We start from the raw sequence: 19,021 nt of genomic DNA on the forward strand, positions 1-19,021 counted from the left end.
CGCCAGGTAATCTCAGAAAATTTCATGCAAATTTGTTTCACAAAATTTTGTTCCTTTCACGGCAAAGATTCCATATGTTTTTGTACTCAGAGCTGGGATGATGAATCTAAAGGTTCAGGTGATTCCATAGTAAAACATAGGCCTCTCTGGTCATCTTATAGCTCGAAACTTCAGAAGTGAAAGAAGAAGAAAGCAGTTAAGAAAAAAGATGATCTCTACCGCACTTATGGAACAAGAGTTATTCCAGTGTGAGTTGATTAATATAAACCACCTGATCAGATTATTCATTACACTGGCCAAGCTATATCCATAGAAAGATATAAAGAACAAAACCAAAACGGAGCTATGGGTGGAGAAGTTCTACAAAAAGACAACCACATTGCCGGAGCCTTTCCCACACGAGCTAGTTGAAAGAGTGGAGAAATATCTAGACGTAAGTGAAGAACACTCCACGATTTCAGTTTTCTTACCAGAATGGGATTATATTCTTACACTCTGTTTTTTGTGTCTATTTCTTATAACAACAGACTGTAAATTCAAATTTCTAGATTCATGAAATCTATCCCAAAGATCATCTAGATTTGATCTAATTCAACCATGAACTCTTTCTTAGAGAAGAAGAAAACATTAACCTTGATCCATTGCTTGATTATTTTTGATGATGGATCCAACTCTTCAGCAATTGATGTTTCTCTTCCCTTACTCCTTATTGCTTTCACGTGATCTTTGATGAAGAAGATCACTAATCTCTTTTTATTTTGTGTGTTTGGTTTGGTAGTGTTTCTCACATTATGAGAACACAACCGTTGCCGTAAAAATTCGACAGCCACACATATATATACAGTCACCTTTCAAGAGTTGTGCTGGTTCATAATAGCACCCCTTAATAATGCATAGACATAACATATACATGTATATATATTGCTTATATAATATAATTAAGAGAAGGGAAGAGGGTACCCAAATTCTAATACATTAATCGAAACCGATTCATCACGGTGTCGTCTTTAATATTAGAATCCATGATGTTAAATATAAACTTGAACTTTATAATTAAACCGAAAGACATATAGGCCACATAGAATATAAAATATTCTTACATTCTCCCACTTAGCCTTTGTGTCAGCTTAATAGTTTAATAACTTTAATGCGCACTTTAATATCAAGCTCTCTTAACCTTTAATGACTTAAATAAAATCAAACTGATCGGATCATGGCAGTCACATGTCATTGAACGACATGCTCCCTTCCATGTATCACAAATCAAGTCCAATTTTATATTATTCTTTTCTATTGAGAAGAACCCTAATTCTCAAAAACAGTCATGTTATCTATAAACCATAAATGTGTACACGTACTTTAATGATAACATATCTAATAAAAACAGAAACATAACTTTAAATGAATTCATAGTGTCTCATACATTATAAGCATCCTATAATCAAAACAGCAAGGTCTTATCTATAACACCCATACGCTCTACATGGCCAATGAACACATTGGGTGGTAATCCCTTAGTTAGCGGATTTGCAACCATCATATCCGTTCTTATATGCTTAAAAGACACTCTACGTTTCCGCACTTCTTATTTGACAGACAAGTACTTTATTTCCATGTGTTTAGCATATTTCGAGTACTTGTCATTCTTTGAAAAGAAGACAGCTGCGGAATTATCAAAGTAAATTCTCAGCGGCTTCTCTATGTTGTCGACAATCCGAAGCCCTGAGAGAAAGTTCCAAAGCCACAATGAATGAACTGTGGCCTCAAAGCATGCCACAAATTCGGCCTCCATAGTGGAAGAAGCAATGACAGACTGATTTCCACTTTTCCAAGATATTGCTCCTCCAGCTAACAAGAACAAATATCCAAACGTCGAGGTCATCAGATCTCATGTATGTAAGCATGAACTCTTTGGTGCCTTGCAAGTACCTGAGAACCTTCTTTGCAGCCTTCCAGTGGTCCATTCCAGGATAACTTTGATATCGACCCAACATACCAACAGCAAAACTGATGTATGGTCGAGTACAAGTCTGAACATAGTTCAAACTCCCAACCACTGATGCATAAGGAATTCTTTCCATTTCTTTACGTTCCAATTCATTTCTTGGACATTGCATTTTACTGAACTTGTCCCCTTTCTGAATTGGAATTTTACCATCAGAGCATTCACTCATTCTATATCTCTCTAAGATCTTATTGATATATCCTTTCTGAGACAAACTTAGCAATCCTTGTGATCTATCTCGAATTATTTATATTCCGATCACATAAGATGCCTCACCCATATCTTTCATTTCAAAGTTCTTAGATAGATATTTCTTTATATCATGTAGCATACCCATGTCATTCGCAACAAGCAAAATATCATCAACATATAAGACTAAAATCACAAACTTGCTCCCACTGACCTTTATGTAGATGCATCGGTCAACGATAACTTCTACAAAACCATATGACGTAATGGTATTATTAAATTTCAAATACCATTGTCTGGAAGCTTGTTTAAGTCTATATATTGACTTTTTCAGCTTACACACCAGATGTTCATTTCCTGTGGTCACAAACCCTTCAGGCTGATCCATATATACTTCTTCCTCAAGCTCTCCATTCAGGAAGGTGGTTTTCACATCCATTTGGTGAAGCTCCAGATCATAATGAGCCACCAAAGCCAAAACAATTCTAAGAGAATCCTTCTTCGAAACTGGAGAGAAGGTCTCTTTATAGCCAATGCCATATTTTTGGGTGAAACCTTTGGCAACAAGGAAAGCCTTGTATCTTTTAATGTTACCTTTCGAGTCGCGTTTAGTCTTAAAGACCCATTTAGAACCAACGGTTTTGAAACCGTTAGGCAACTCTACTAAGTCTCAAACATTATTATCACCCATAGATTTTATTTCTTCTTTAGCAACAATAGACCATTTTTCAGAATTGTCACTTTCCATGGCTTTTCGGAATGTGTTCGGGACTTCAGCAATGCTTAAGTCACACTCACTTTCAACAGCATAAACCACAAAGTCATTTGAAATGGCAGATCTTCGATTCCTTCCAGATCGCCTTAATGGTTCTTGTGGTACACCATTTTCTTCATGAAAAGCGACAAGTTCATTAATTGTCCCTTCATCTATTGGGATTGGTACATCATCATGTTGTTCTATTGTCTCATTTAACTGTATTGAAAAAATAGGAACAATAACCTTAGGTGTGACAACAGGTGAAGAAACTTCAACCTGAACTTCTTGAATGTCCACCTTTCTTGGTTCACCACTCCCACTAGTTTGACCATTTTCAATGAACCTAGCATTTCCCGTTTCAACTATTCTCGTACTATGCTTAGGACAGTAAAATACATACCCCTTTGATTTTCCGGATAGCCAATGAAGAAGCCACTGACGGTCCTCGAATCAAGTTTCTTTTCATGTGGATTATATGGCTTTACTTCTGCTGGACATCCCCAAACACGTAAATGTCTTAAGCTAGGTTTCCTTCCTGTCCACAGTTCAAAAGGAGTCTTAGGAACTGCCTTACTAGGAACCCGGTTTAAGATATACGTTGCAGTCTTTAATGCATATGTCCACAATGAAAGGGGTAAAGAACTATTACTTATCATGCTCCTAACCATTTCCATTAAAGTACGATTCCGCCTCTCAGCTACACCATTCTGCTGAGGAGTATCAGGCATTGTATACTATGCACAAATGCCTATACTCTCAAGTAGCTTTGCAAATGGACCAGGACATTGTCCATTTTCTGTGAATTTTCCATAAAACTCACCACCTCTATCAGATCTCACTACTTTCACTTTTCTATCTAATTGCCTTTCGACCTCATTAATGAATATCTCTAGGATGTTCACGGACTGAGATTTTTCATGTAGCAGGTAAGTATAACTATAACGTGAGTAATCATCAATGAAGGTGATAAAGTATTTTTCACCGCTCCAAGATAGAGCATCAAACGGACCACATATATCGGTGTGAATTAAATCAAGAACTTGAGTACTTCTTGTGGCTGGTTTCTTTGTAATGTGTTTAGTATGCTTTCCTTTCATGCAGTCTATACAAACATCTAGATCACTAAAATCCAAGTGAGGAAGAATTTCATTCTTTACCAACCTCATAATTCTTTCCTTGGAAATGTGACCTAGTCTTTGATGCCACAAGAAAGCTGAACTTTCATCAGATGCACTACGCTTAATGCCTTGACTTTCAATATTAAACAAAGATTCAGAAAACTTTATATCAAGATTGAAACGATAAAGTGAATCAAACAAAGTACCACTTCCATTAAGGTAATTATTTCGGTACAATGAGAAAACACCGTGTCCAATCTTAAAAACAAAACCTAAATTATCCAACCTACTAACGGAAACAAGATTTCTAGCACACTCAGGTACATAGAGACACCCTTCAAGATCTATATGACAACCAGTGTCCAAGATCAACTTATAAGTCCCAATGCCTTCAATTCGTGCCTTCATTCTCTTTCCCATGAACAAAAATTGTTCAGATCCTCTTATGTAGCCCTGGGCATATAATCCGAAACCGATTAAACCGATCCAAAAAAACCGGTTCGGATCGGTTTCGGATTCTTTGTAAAAACCGGTTCGGATCGGTTTCAGATTCTTTGTAAAAACCGATCGGATTTTATTTCAATTGTGATTCGGTTTTTGGATTTAAACCGATCCGAACCGAAATTCGATCGGTTATCCGCTTAACCGAATCTATACTGTTAATTTCTATACATGGGCTTATGCATTTATATTACAATCGGGGCCCATTAACTATAAATGGGTCCGTTTTAAAAATTTAAACTTAAATCAACATAAGGAGGATTCGAACCAGAGACATTGACGTTAAAAGGTACAAGCTCTTGCCATCTGAGCTACTCAAATTTATGATTTTACTTTCCAAACAATAAATATAAAGGATTCAGTTTGAGTTCGGATTTAAAAAAAAACTGAAAACCGATCCGAATCCGAATGAATCCGAACCAATCCGAACCGATCCGATCCGGAAAAGCTGTCGGATCCTAATCGGATTCTATATTTCCCTAATCGAATAATCCGATCCGATCCGATCCGAAAATCCAAATGCCCAGGGCTACTCTTATGGGTTGAATCGAACTGAATCCATGTTTAATATGAGACACATGAGTAGTAGCACCAGTATCTAACCACCAAGTATTTTTAGGCACTTCTACAAGGTTCAATTCAGAGCAAACATAAATGTGTTGCATACCTTTCTTTTCGAACCATGCCTTTCTTTTCGGACAGTCTTTCTTGAAGTGTCCCATTTTCTTGCAAAAGAAACACTTCATTTCCTTCTGGATTTGACTTTCGGGACCTTCCATGAAAGCTTTATCCTTCATCTTGCCCTTCCTACTTGGTTTTCCTTTATTGCTGCTAGCATTTCAATAGCCCACAAGATTGACAACATGATCCTTCATTTTCTTAATGCTCCCTTCCTCTTGAACCAACATAGCCTTTAACTCCTTAAAGTCTCATTTATCTTTAATGGTGTTGTAATTCACCTGGAACTGGCTTAACTCAAAAGGTAGAGAGTTCATAACGAATTGGACCAAGAAATTCTCATGAACTTCCATTCCCAAGGTTGACAACCTTGCTGCCAAGTTAGACATGTGGGTCACATGATCATGAATTGGCTGAGACCAGTTAAACTTTTTTGTAGTAAGCTCATTCATGAGAGTTCCTACAATCGACATGTCAGCCAAATCAGATTGTGAACACTCCTTCATTTTCTCTATGAATACCCTTGCTTTCTCTATCTTAGGCATAGATGGCTTAACACTTTCTGTCATCGTCATTCTCATGAGGTTCAAACTCAGCCTGTTAGATCGCTCCCAAATCTCATAACGAGATTTTTCAGTTTCAGAGCTATCTCCTGTAATGGCTGCAGGTTCCTCATCCGTTAGTATTGCAGAGTCCAAAGCCATAATACCCAATGCAAACCGGATCTGGTCAGATCATTCACCGTAATTCAACCCATTGAACTTTACGACAGAGTTAGCAGATGCATACAAGTTTGAAGAAACTGCAAACATGTAAACATGATTACCTATTAGTGATTTGACACTCTTAAGGCCTAATTTAAATTTAATGCATGAATTTAAATAACTTTTGAGCAATATTTAAACACAAACACTTTTAATGATGCTAAAATTATAATTTTATAATTAATCAAATTATATATTAATCAAATAAATTTGTTACCTTTGGGTATACAAATTATTGACTATATTGAAAATGATTATATTCTTTTCATATTATTAACTATATTCAGTGATCCACCTTTGGAAGATCTTCAAGAATATAGATAACAAAATAATTGATCAATCAAAACTTTTATGTCATTTTTAGCATCTCTTTAATCATGATCAATTAATAAATCTTTTAAATTTGCCTGTCTATATGTAATATAATAAGGCCATTTTGATGACTAACAAGTTATATACATATAAACATTAAAATATTTAATGATTTAATGGGTATAAATTATTTTATATTGTGTTAATATTACATAACACAATTACCCGATTAATAATTCATATAGACAGGAAATTCATATGTAGTAATTTTCAACACGACAAAACCCAGAATCATGGACACGCATCTCATCAACGTGAACGTGAATTTAAATAAACTCACAAGTGCCATGAACTTGATCCAGGATATACGTGTATGCATAGAATCAATTATCTAATGATATGAACCTTAAACAATGACCCACTATTGAAACAGAATCTAACCGACAATGGCTACTCTATAATTGAATCCATTTACGTGTTTGATAACACCACTGAACATCATTTACTATTATTAATTGTGATATTGTTACACATTAAATATGCGTTAACCGACAATACACATAATCAATGATTTACGATGATAAGCACGGTGCTTATCCAAGGCTAGATTTGAACTCTTTCATTGACATGGATGTTTTGAGCTATTGAAAGGCAGTGGGCAACGCTATGGTGATTTGGCTTCTCTAGTTTGTGATGTGTTCAGTATTTCAATCACCACAGTAGCAGCAGAGTCATCGTTTAGTATTGGAGGTCGGGTATTGACTCCTTACAGGAACCGTCTCCTTCCAAGAAATGTTCAAGCCTTGTTATGTACTAGAAACTGGTTACATGGTTATGCTGAGTTAGAAGATAAAAATCCATACTTTTTTAATTCATAATTAACTTCCCTTGCTTGGTTGACAACTTTGATGATGAGGTTGAAGTAAGAGTTTATATTTTTTAATTATAGGTGACATTGAAGACAACTTTAATGATGAGGTTGAAGGTACCACATATGTGGCTAGTAGCTCAGGAATATGAGACCAAAGGTAAAAAAATTAAGATTGTTATTAAAGAATAAAGATGTAATTATGAAATTCTGACTGAAATTCCATTGTTTTGTTGTTGTTTAGATTCTGATCAGGTTTTGGAAGAACCATAGGAGGAAGAATGAGAAAAAAATTGTTGTTGTTTTTGTGACTTTGTTTTTGGTTTTGATATTTATCTATGTTAACAAAACTCTTAAATATATTTGGCATATTTTATCTATATGATATAAAATTATAAATTTTTGAAAATTGTTATAGATATAATAAAATAAACAAAATACATAATATAAATCATATTTAGTACTAAAAAGGTAAAAGACACAAAAATACATGATACAAAATACATCATATAAGACAAGAACTTGGGTTTTGCTTTACCCACTAAAATCTAAAACCCATTTGAGTTTTCAAACTTGGGTTTTTTTCTGGGCAGACTTTTTTTGGATTTGGGCTAGACTGGGTTTTTTAATCTACAACAACATCCCTATAAGCACCGGTTCATGAAGATGTCGTTATCAATTCTTTCATACCCAGAATAATGAATACGTAAACACTCGATCAAACAAATACAGTACGTTTGACTAACGGTGAATTAAACAAATCTAGTTTGCTCTGATACCAAATGTAAATTCAAATTTCTAGATTCATGAAATCTATCCAAAAGATCATCTAGATTTGATCTAATTCAACCATGAACACTTTCTTAGAGAAGAAGAAAACATCAACCTTGATCCATTGCTTGATTATTCTTGATGATGGATCCAAGTCTTCAGCAATTGATTTTTCTCTTCCCTTACTCTTTATTGCTTTCACGTGATCTTTGATGAAGAAGATCACTAATCTCTTTTTCTTTTGTGTGTTTGGTTTGGTATTGTTTCTCAGGTTATGAGAACACAGCCGTTGCCGTAACAATTCGACAGCCACACATATATATACAGTCACCTTTCAAGAGTTGTGCTGGTTCATAATAGCACCCCTTAATAATGCATAGACATAACATATACATGTATATATTACTTATCCTTTATCTTATAAAGCACAAGTCACTTGTGCAATTAAATTGTGACATTTGGCAATTCACTCAAAAACAAAATAAACAAAACAAAACAAATTAAAAATAAAAGCATATATGTAAAAACTGAACAAAATAAACGTAATTAAAAGCACAAAATCTTTTCCCCAGTTTTTCTCATCCAAAACTACCGATTCTTTTGACCAAAAAAAAAAAAACTACCACGATTCGTAAAACAGTTCCCCGACTTCCTCTATTATAAAACTCAAGTGAACTGTAATTTATCTTTATTTCTCTCCCTTGCATCTCTTGCATCACTTTTATTCGATTCATGGATAAACGTTTAGATTTTTTTTTTCATCTTAGTTCCATTGGCTCTATACTTTTCTACCTAAAATATATGTGATCCTCTTTGCTGGAAACAAAATGAAGATGTGATTGGATTATAGTCAAGTTCCTAACTGATTCTATCGAAAAAGGAATGGAAGATGAAGAGCTCTTTTATCCCGAAGTCGCGAAGTCATGTCAAAGAAAATCCTGGAATAACTCTCGGCATTTTGAAGTTATTATCGTGGATGAAAAGGTACTAAAATCTGATTAGTTTACATGCACACCCGTATATGTCTGTAGATCATATCAAAATACACACATATAAAGTATTTTATAAAATCTTTGTAATAGAGAGGTATAAATTTAAACATTAGTGAAGACAGTTGATTCTAAATTAATAAAATGATCTACAGGAAGGAGAGTGTTAAACGCCACTTTATCGTGTTGCTGAGATTGCTGCAGTGAAATTATGGAGGTAACTTCTTCAGATTGTTACTCAAACCTGTTGAATATTTAACTTATAGATCTTAGATGTTATTGAATCAAAGGTAGTTATAAGTTAGAACATTACGTTAAGCAAATTTTCATCGCTTGGTTATAATTCTTTAGATAATGACATTATATGTATGAATCTCAAAGTTTACGTTAATTTAATAGAAAAGTGTACTTTGTTTGCAATAAAGCCACGTTGTAACGTGATAAGTGTATGTCTTTTGATATGCAGCAAATCCTTTTTTTGTTAATATCGATCAACTAAATTGCTCTTAAGTATACTAGAAAAATAAGTTTATGTCTAATAAGTGTTTGTGTGTCACTTTTGTTATTTGTTTCTCAAAAAAAAATTTGATTTGTTCTATTGAAATAACATGAATTCCCGTGCAATGGCTAATAATAGTTTATGGTTTTTGAGATATATTTACTATATAACAGATTTACTGTATTACAAACTAATAATTAGTTATATATTATTTGTAATCAAATAATAACTTCGTGCGTATGCGCAGGACAAATACTAGTATAATATAATTAAGAGAAGGGAAGAGAGTTATCAATACACCCAAATTCTAATACATTAATCGAAACCGATTCATCACGGTGTCATCTTTAATATTAGCATCCATGATGTTAAATATAAACTTGAACTTTATAATTAAACCGAAAGACACATAAGCCACATAGAATATAAAATATTCTTACACAGACTGTAGAAGAACAACTGGTGGATCTGTCTTCTTTGTTATACGACCACAAGCTATACGATGCACATCTCAACAGCTCAGAGATTCTTCAGACCACCATGTTTACACAACAGTAAGTTTTAAAACCTTTTGTTTTCTTTCTCTTCTGTTTACCAAACAAAATGTAACATTACGTGGTTGCAGGTACGTAGAACATGTATTGGAAACAGAAAGGGAGAACATGAGATGCTCTAAGATAGAGTACAAATACACAGTTGGAGTAAAGTCTTATCAAACGTTGGTGTACGGAGGAATACTTGTAGCTGGTTTTCTCGTATATTTTCTTGTTATTTTCTTCTCTTCTCCTCCTTCTCGCTAACTTATTTACTCGGTCTCATAGATTCTGTAAGTGTAACAGTTTCTTGTTGAAGAAATGTATTTTTATAAGATACTAACTTCTTGGTTACTTAATAACTAGATACTAACCCGCGGAAAACCGCGGGCTGAACTTTTTTTTTTGATGAAAATTTGTAATAATTTACTTTGTTATTATGTTATTTATAATGGTTTGTGATTAAAAATTCGGTTGCTTATATTAATTTTTTTTTGTATTTTAAAAATGTTTATTGAAAACCTGTCAATAAAACATTTCCATGTAATGAATAAATTGCTTAAACTTTTTTCAATTAAATGTAATTCTTGCTATAGTTGTGAAGTAAGTAAAAAATATAACTAACATATAAAAGATCAACTAAATATAGCTAGTGAAGGTTCTAAAAAACCTTTTTGAAAACAACATTCATTGTTTTTTTTTCTGTGGCTTCCATTTCTTTTTTGTAATAAGCACCTTCAAGCATTGAATATATTTAAATCTCAACTTAGTTTTATTTTCCTAAAAAATAGTGGCTAAAAAAAAAACATAACTTTTTAAAATAGATAAGATACTATATAAAGATATCTTTTATTTATTTATATATTAATTTTTAAAATCTAATCTGTTAAGCGGAACTGTTCTATATTTTCTTCGATTATATTTTTGATAAAAATTTTAACTCGTGCTAGAAAAGTTTTTTGATAAAATTTTGTGGGTATATAGATTTTATTCGATATTTAAAATCTTAGCTGTTAATTTTTTTAAGTAAGAATTAGTTTTGATTCTAATATATATTTTTTACTATACTAAAATTTATTTTATTATATGTGTCTCTAATTTTCGTTTTCAATTAATTATATTTATTTAATTAATTAATTAAGTTTTTCTTATGGCAATTTGAATGTAATTTTTTACACATTTTAAGGTTAGTTTCATATTTGTACTTCTCAATTAATATAATAGGATTTTTTTTTTATCTTATTATTTTATTGACTTAACTAATTCGCATCGCACTAATTCATCTTATGAAAATAATTTCTCTAAAAGGTATATTAGTTAAAAAGAAAAGGTATCTTATTGACATGTGTAATATCTATTAATTTTCTTATTTTTTCCCCTTCCCATCATTTAAAAGTTAAAACAAAAATCAAACTATATTAAGCTAAATAATTAAATTGTATAAAAATACAACAAATTAGTATCTTAGATACATATCTTCCTACATTATTTCTTTGTTTTCTTTTTAAAAGAATCTTTTACATCATCTCAAGTGAAAACAAAAATCAAAATTCTATTATGCTAAATAAGTAGATTGTCACCTAAATTTTTATTATACTAAATATGAAAGGGATTCTTTAAATGAGTAGGGGCATGTTTGCAACAAAATTATTTTTTTGCATCTTTATAAGCTTCATTGATCAAGACCAAAATAAACGAATGATGTAATTTTGTAACTCCAATAAGCCAACATGAAGATTTGTGGATAAAATTTTTCCAAAGATCATTTGTATTCTACAAGCATCTTCTCAATTATCCAAAAAAATAATGTCTTGTTCTGATCCAAAATCATGGATTTGATTTGGTAACTAAATATTTTAACATTTTAATTATCTTAGGTTTGTGTTAAATTTTAAAACATTACATTAACAAAGGAACAAATTTTTAGTTACCTCTTGTTTCTCTAATAAAAAATTCAAACCTCATCCCAAAATTTGAATTTAAACTGAAAAAATTAATCAGTTTATCAACTTTAATGTAATTGTCACTATTTATAGTATTATGCATAAAATTATTATACTATTCAATTAGTTTATACATTTATTATAGTCAGGTTAGGATATCTGACTATGTAAATATGTGTGCAAAATTTTAGCAAATTTTATGCATATGTTAAGAAATAGAGCATTTTTGTGGTTGTTTGTCTTCATCTCATAGTACAAATATAGACCACCAAATCAATAGAGTGGTTATAGCTAGTACAAATGGGTAAAATATCTCACTCCAAAACATAATAAATAGAGTGGAAGATGTTGTGTTGAAGAAGTATTTGTTCATGCATGAAGCTTTCTTACTGTTCTTGCAGCTATCTCTGTGGAAATATGCTAAACGGATCAATTCCAAGTTGGATGCCAAAGGATAAGGATGGAGATATAATGTGAGTTTCCTCCTTTGACTTCCACAAGATCTAACCACCAAACATTGTGTGGACCAACACATATATGTAAGAAGATATGCATGTTTCTGATATATATGTTCTATTCTTACAGCTTGAGTGTTTTCTATATGAAGAGCTTCCAATGAAGAGATCCACGACTCTTTGCGCATGCATGTCTCTCAGCCATCTCCCTCACATACTTTGCAATGTGTCTCTAGAGCGGGGATTACATGTTCATTTTGCTGAGATTATCTTCAGTAGTACCAAGAATTATAAAAGCTTGGAGAGACGACTTTTTGACGTATACATTCAAGTAATTAGAATACATGTTTCAATTTTTGTGAAGAAGACAATATCTAGTATGAATTTGATAAGAAAGAAGAAGTTATCTCTTTATTATCGGAATGAATCGATACACTGTTTGATATGAATATATCTAGAATAACATCACTCTTCTCCCTCAACAATCATATGTTGTTGTTACACTCTCAATTGTATTGCAATACAATGCATAAAGAAGACTAATTGTTTACAAAAGTTTATATACAATTGACTCCTATTTGTTCGCACTTTTCATTTGATTCTTCCACACATGCTGCTCCACTTCTTTCTTTCTTCCTTGTATACACAAAGTGAAGCAGTACTTTACTTAAGCTTGGTCCGAGATAATTTGAAACAATATTTATAAGAAACAATTAAGAAGGTACTGCCTCTGCCAGATACAATGGAAGCTGGAACTCCATGAAGCTTTATTCTAGAAGCTTGTGTATCTTTCTTGATCTTCATCTACATAACTCCATAGAGTAAGATTGATAGTCCATAATGTGACTTAGAAAAATGTGACTCGTTAAGCTCTTCATCAATTATTGTTATGCCCTGAGAAAATGGATCACATTTAGGAATATATAATATATACCAAACGTGGTCCAAGAATGAACTTCCAAGTTAAGGAAACACATATAACACGAGAGCAAAACGTCCAAGAATTTTGAACAAAACTAAAACAGTCAAATGCTATTTGTTCTCCCCAAAGTCAATCTTATATACAAAGAAGATCAAATGGGTATTGTGTATAAAAAAAATGTCAAAACAAATGTCAGTGATTAAAATAACCCGACCCATTTTTTTTTAATTCTCTAACATCTATTGATCTTATACTCACTAGCAACCTAGCCCCAATCATACAAGAGCGAATGACATAAATCACTACCATTAATCCAATAACCAATAATGAATAAACGAATCAAACAATATCATCTATCCAGAAATACCAATAACATAAACAAAGTCATATAACAGCAAACCAGCAACCTAACAACCGTTCTAGACCATATCGTTCCATTCTAGCAACCTAACAGCAACATAGAACAAACAATCGATCCTCTAGAACACCTTCCTCTTCATTGCCTTGATTCTACGATCACATTTTTCCTTTACCTGCACCACAAAAGAGAGGCGTAAGTATTACCAGAAATACTTAGTGAGGTGATCCTCCCATTTATTGGGCTATACACATAAGCAAAAAGATAAACACATGCAACACACAAATAAACAAGCAAACCAAACAACTCTGAACACATGTGTCGTCACTGCGCCCTTGCGTCGACCGACGCACTCATTGCATCGACCGATGCAACCTCTCCGCGTTGATCGATTCACTCCTCGCATCGTCTGATGCAACGTCCCTTGCATCGACCGATGCAACCGTCAAATCCCTAGTTGCGTCAACTGATGCACCTCTTGCATCAATCGATGCAACGCCCATCATCTTCATCGAATCCTTAGCCATGTCGACTCATGCATACCTTGCATCGATGGATGCAACGCCCATCGTCTCCATCGAATCCCTAGCTGCATTGACCGATGCACATGTTGTATCGATCGATGCAGTTGCACGGATCATTGCCAAAACAAATTCTCTTGGATTCTCTCGCTCCAAACGTCGCCTCAATGTAGGTGATGCCAAATATGCCTCCCACAAGCATGAATATCACGACAAACACTCACAAAAGCAATCAAACACACCAAATCACACAAATTACAAATCTAATGGCTTAGATAAGCCATAGTCATGCACTCTCCTTTGCAAAACAGAGAGAAACGGACTGCACACGACCATAAACAGCCCACAGCACGCTCCTAACACGTTCCCAGCCTCAGATCTCCAATCACAAGAACATATCTCTCAAGAACAGGCTCATAACTCACAGGAAATTCTCTGGAACTTTTCTCTCTTTTGCAGAAGTGAAAACGGTAAACACAAGCCAAGGGTATCGAGAATAAGCGTTTATAGACGACCCCTATGGTTTCCAAAACCCCAAAACGCAACAACATGTGCGTTTGGCTTGAGTTGTTGATGCAGTGCATCTTCACGTCGTTGATCACTGTCTCAACGAATTCGTTGTTAAGTCATGTTAACGGTCCTTAGGTTCATGGGTTTTAAAACCATGATGCTTCGTTAAACATTAGACTAGGGTTTTCGTTTTCTTATTTAAGGAGACATAAGTCTTATTATTGTGTAATTATTGATTATTGAATAAACAAGTTTTACGAGAGCTTTGTGTATAGCCTAGAGACGAGGACTCTCAACCTTAAGAGCTTGTGTTCAAACCCTGCAAGAAGGACTTGCAAAACCATGTCGATATCGCTCCCGATCTCGACTATATACTTATTGCTTCTTCGTCAAGTTACAATGTTTTAAGCAATATCCGTTCGTAAATCCGAGTTCTCCTGGAGATCTACCATTATGGTCCGTTACCAAGATTCTGCTCTCTATTAGTTGGTATCAGATTCATCACGTTCCTGGTGGTTTGATTTCCTTAGGATGGATTTTAAGTTGGATATTTTGGAGTTCCACAGTAGATTTTCTAGTGATTTATTACTAGATTGGTTGGTGGACGTTGAAGAGATTTTGGAGTTTCAAAGCGTTTCAGATGATCAATTTGTTTTGCTTGTGGTTAAACAGTTTTGAGGACAAGCCGCGTCATGGTGGCAGCAAGTGAAGAAAACACGCAAACAAGCTGGCAAGAGTCCTATTCAATCTTGGGATAAACTTAAGCAGAAGGCCAGAAACTATGCACACACTTTTTGCCTCATCATTACCATAGTTTGGTGTCTAATCGTTTGCAAAATATGAAACGACAAACGCGTTTGATGGCTTACAAAGAGAGTTGTGACTTTCAAGACAAAGATTTCGTTCGTGGTATCTATGGTGATGACAAGGATTTGACTCATATGGTGTATCAAGCAGATCGAACACTCGACGTCAATAATAAAGAAGACGGTGATGTTGTCCAAGACGACAACAACGACGTTGAGAAGAAGGTTGATGTTGTCAAAGAATTGGAAGACGTTGATATGGTTACTGGTGCAGGAAACGACGATGATTGTTTCAGTAACGTGAACAATGACAACCTCTTTTCAGATCAAAGGAGAGATCCAATCTTCGATGTATGCGGTGACGACGACGTTCGTGATGTTGATGGTCATGGTTTTTAAACTACGGATGGAGATACATGTTTTGATGTCTACACAGCTGAAGATGATGTCGAAGCAGATGTATTTCATGACAACGTTATTATTGACAACACGGCCAATGATGATGAAATGGATCTGCTAAATGACCCGACCTGTGTTGTTTCTAACGAAGATGGTGATTCACCTATTGATCAAATTCAAGACATTGACGCTAGTGTGGATATTACAAACGTTGACGTTCACACTGATCATAGTGTTAAAACTAGCCTTGATGTTACCAACGTTGGTGTATATGATTCTATCTACGATCGATGGTGGCGAAGTAGACGTCGAGAACGTTGAGTTCATCGAGACTCACGGGGTGTTATTTAAACATCTTTCACTACCCAAACTTAGTCCAGTCTACAACAACTTTGATGAGAATAACGGAGATTTATACGTGGATAAGAGAAACCATAATTATTCTCTCTCTCCTGCAAATTGTCACCGGCAGATCAAGAGAGAGCCGCCAGATCGTGGTCGACGCAAGATTTTGTTTCTCCACAATGAGGTGAATCTCCGTGACAAGGTATATGGTGCTCTGGAATTTGCTATCTATGTTGGTAAAACTCCTTGTTATTATGCTTCTATTAGAGAAGGAAGAGGGAGGACGGAAATTGAGGAGACTAAGGTTGAAAAGCCTCGTGTACCTTCTCCTCAAACGAGATTACCAAGAGAAGATTTACATGTATTCTACGAGACAAATAAAAAATATGATGAAATTCACATGTATAGTTCAACTACAGAGTTCATGAGTTGGGCTTTTGGATGGATACAAAAATTCTAAAACATGGCCATATTCTCGTCAAAGTGACGTCTACGAAAAAGAAATAAACAAGATGTTTTATTTGCATGGTGTGTCTTCACTAAAAGGTGTTGTTTATCAACGTACACTCAAGGAGCAGCTTAAGGTGTTGGCTGTGATGAACCAAATTCATAAGCAGATTTTTCCAAAAGTGAGGGTAGTTCTTCTTCATCCATAGTTTCTGCTACAGCCTGCAAAAAATATCAACGGATGTTGTATTCATCTCTGGAGCTGTGCCTTATTCACACCATCACCAATTCTCTGATCTTTCCATTCCAGAAACTCTTTATGTGGACAGAGAAATTCATGCGGTCAAAGTGAAGTGGGTTTTTCTCATATATGATTTGATATCTTATACAGGGTTTTAATGAACTTTGGTGAAGAGCAGGTAGCGAAGGTCTCAACTGCTTCTTGTTTTCTTTATTTTGCTCAACGTCTGGTACCTCTCATTGTCTCTTTATTGCCATGTGTCTTTGTTGGCTGCGAGACTTCTACATGTTTGTGGCTGCTGTGGGATATTTTATCATTTATATGTCTTCTACGACAAGAAGAAAAAATGTGCCTATCAAATTTTTGGGGTTCTCTTTTGGGGTCTCAACATTTCTTAGGGGGGAGGATAATGTGTTAAATTACCAGGAGAACGACACAGACAACCCTTTAAGAAACCATACTAGAATCGAGAAGAGTCATCTTTTTGTAACTGAGAGCTCTTCTTCTTCTATTTGTTGCTGGTGATTTCTCAAAGGTCCAAATTTTACATCACCGCCAGGATTTCGTCAACGTGACGTCCACATATATTGTGCCAGAGTGGAGTTTTGCAATGGCTAAACAGAGCTGTTCGTCACCCACTAGCTGATTTCTGTTACATATCCACTACGTTTAGTTGTTGGAGAGTCGTTACTTGCGCATCAAGAAAGCTATTAGCGTGTGGAAAATTAAGCCTCACCTTGGCTTGTTTTTCGAACAAGCTTCAGTTCATGGTGGGTAAGCAAATAAAAAATGCGGTTGTCGTTGTGTTGATGTGGAAGTTACTTTGTTACGGCTTGGATATGCATGCCCCATGTCTTTCTCACACAAAAAATCACAAAGAGCATCATTGAGGAGCTATTTGGGGATTACCCTCGCTACAAGAAGGGTCACCTTTTGGTTGTTGTGGGTACTTTGGGCGTCGTACTTGCTGCTGGTGATGTGTTAAAGGTGCATATTTTGCTCCACCGCCAGGTCCTTAATGCCAAATATTCATTGTTGGTTCGTTATAATGTGCCTACATGGATAAATAGAGGTGTTCCTAATTCACTTTCAGAAATTTTCACAAAACTTAGATGCAAGGATTTCTTATTTAAGGAGATATAAGTCTCATTAATGTGTAATTATTGACTATTGAATAAACAAGTTTTACGAGAGCTTTGTTTAAAGTCTAGAGAGGAGGACTCTCAACCTTAAGAGCTTGTGTTCAAGCCCTGCAAGGAGAACTTGCAAAACCACGTCGATATCGTTCCCGATCTTGACTCTATCCTTATTGCTTCTTTGTCAAGTTACGACGTTCTAAACAAGACTCATTTGTGAATCCGAGTTCTCCTGGTGATCTACCATTCTCGTCTGTTATTAAGCTTCCGCTCTCTATCAGTTGTCCCGCAGAGCAGTAACTTGTGTCGACCGACGCATACTTGCATCGATCGATGCACATCCCAAAACTGGGATTCTGGTTCACAGACGTTACAGTGATACTTTTGTTATTAGCTAAAACAGATTTGGAGAAGTATCGAGAGTCCAACTACAACAACTGTATAACCAAAAGTAGTTTTGAGATTCTACTACTATTTTGGAAGACGTAACAAGTAAAATCCTTTTTTTTACATGAAATCTCACACCACAAATGCTCACATACTTGATACTTCGGCTAAATCAAGATTACTGGGTCAGAGTGCTCAAACCTAACTTGGAGAACAAACTAATTCCTCAGGATCCAACGATGTGAGTTTTTTTTTGTAAAAATCAAAGTCACTGCACTCTAATTATTTTTAAGCTATTACATTAAGTATAATGACACCGTTTGTGGTGCCAAGTCCCCTCTGTTTTGTATTGCAGAGAAACAAAGTGGATAGATGGTTGGTTATATTAACCTAACAACCTTGCATGTGTGACTCACGTGTGAACGATTAATGTATTTCCATTGAGACCTTCTTCTTCAACTAGAAGCCCCAAATACTTGCCCTTTGGGCATCCTTCATTGTACAGTATCTCCTTTTTCTTCATCTAATTGAATTCACCTCTAAACGTTCTCTTCAAGCCTTCACATG

General features: G+C 34.8%; 1 long non-coding RNA gene across 2 annotated transcripts; it reads left to right on the forward strand.

Moving 5' to 3' along the window:
• Positions 1 to 312: 312 nt before the first annotated feature.
• LOC147930630 (uncharacterized) lies at positions 313 to 10,321 on the forward strand. Of its 2 annotated transcripts, none has more exons than XR_015575561.1 (3): positions 313 to 433; positions 9,896 to 10,005; positions 10,077 to 10,321. It is a non-coding gene; the product is annotated as an uncharacterized LOC147930630 (long non-coding RNA). The 2 variants fall into 2 exon arrangements; XR_015575562.1 differs by lacking the exon at positions 313 to 433 and adding an exon at positions 8,608 to 8,947 and having other exon boundaries at positions 9,108 to 10,005.
• The last annotated feature ends 8,700 nt before the right edge of the window (positions 10,322 to 19,021 follow it).

Source organism: Camelina sativa, chromosome 12, assembly GCF_030686135.1.
Source record: "Camelina sativa cultivar CO46 ecotype springtype chromosome 12, ASM3068613v1".
Taxonomy (NCBI): domain Eukaryota; kingdom Viridiplantae; phylum Streptophyta; class Magnoliopsida; order Brassicales; family Brassicaceae; genus Camelina; species Camelina sativa.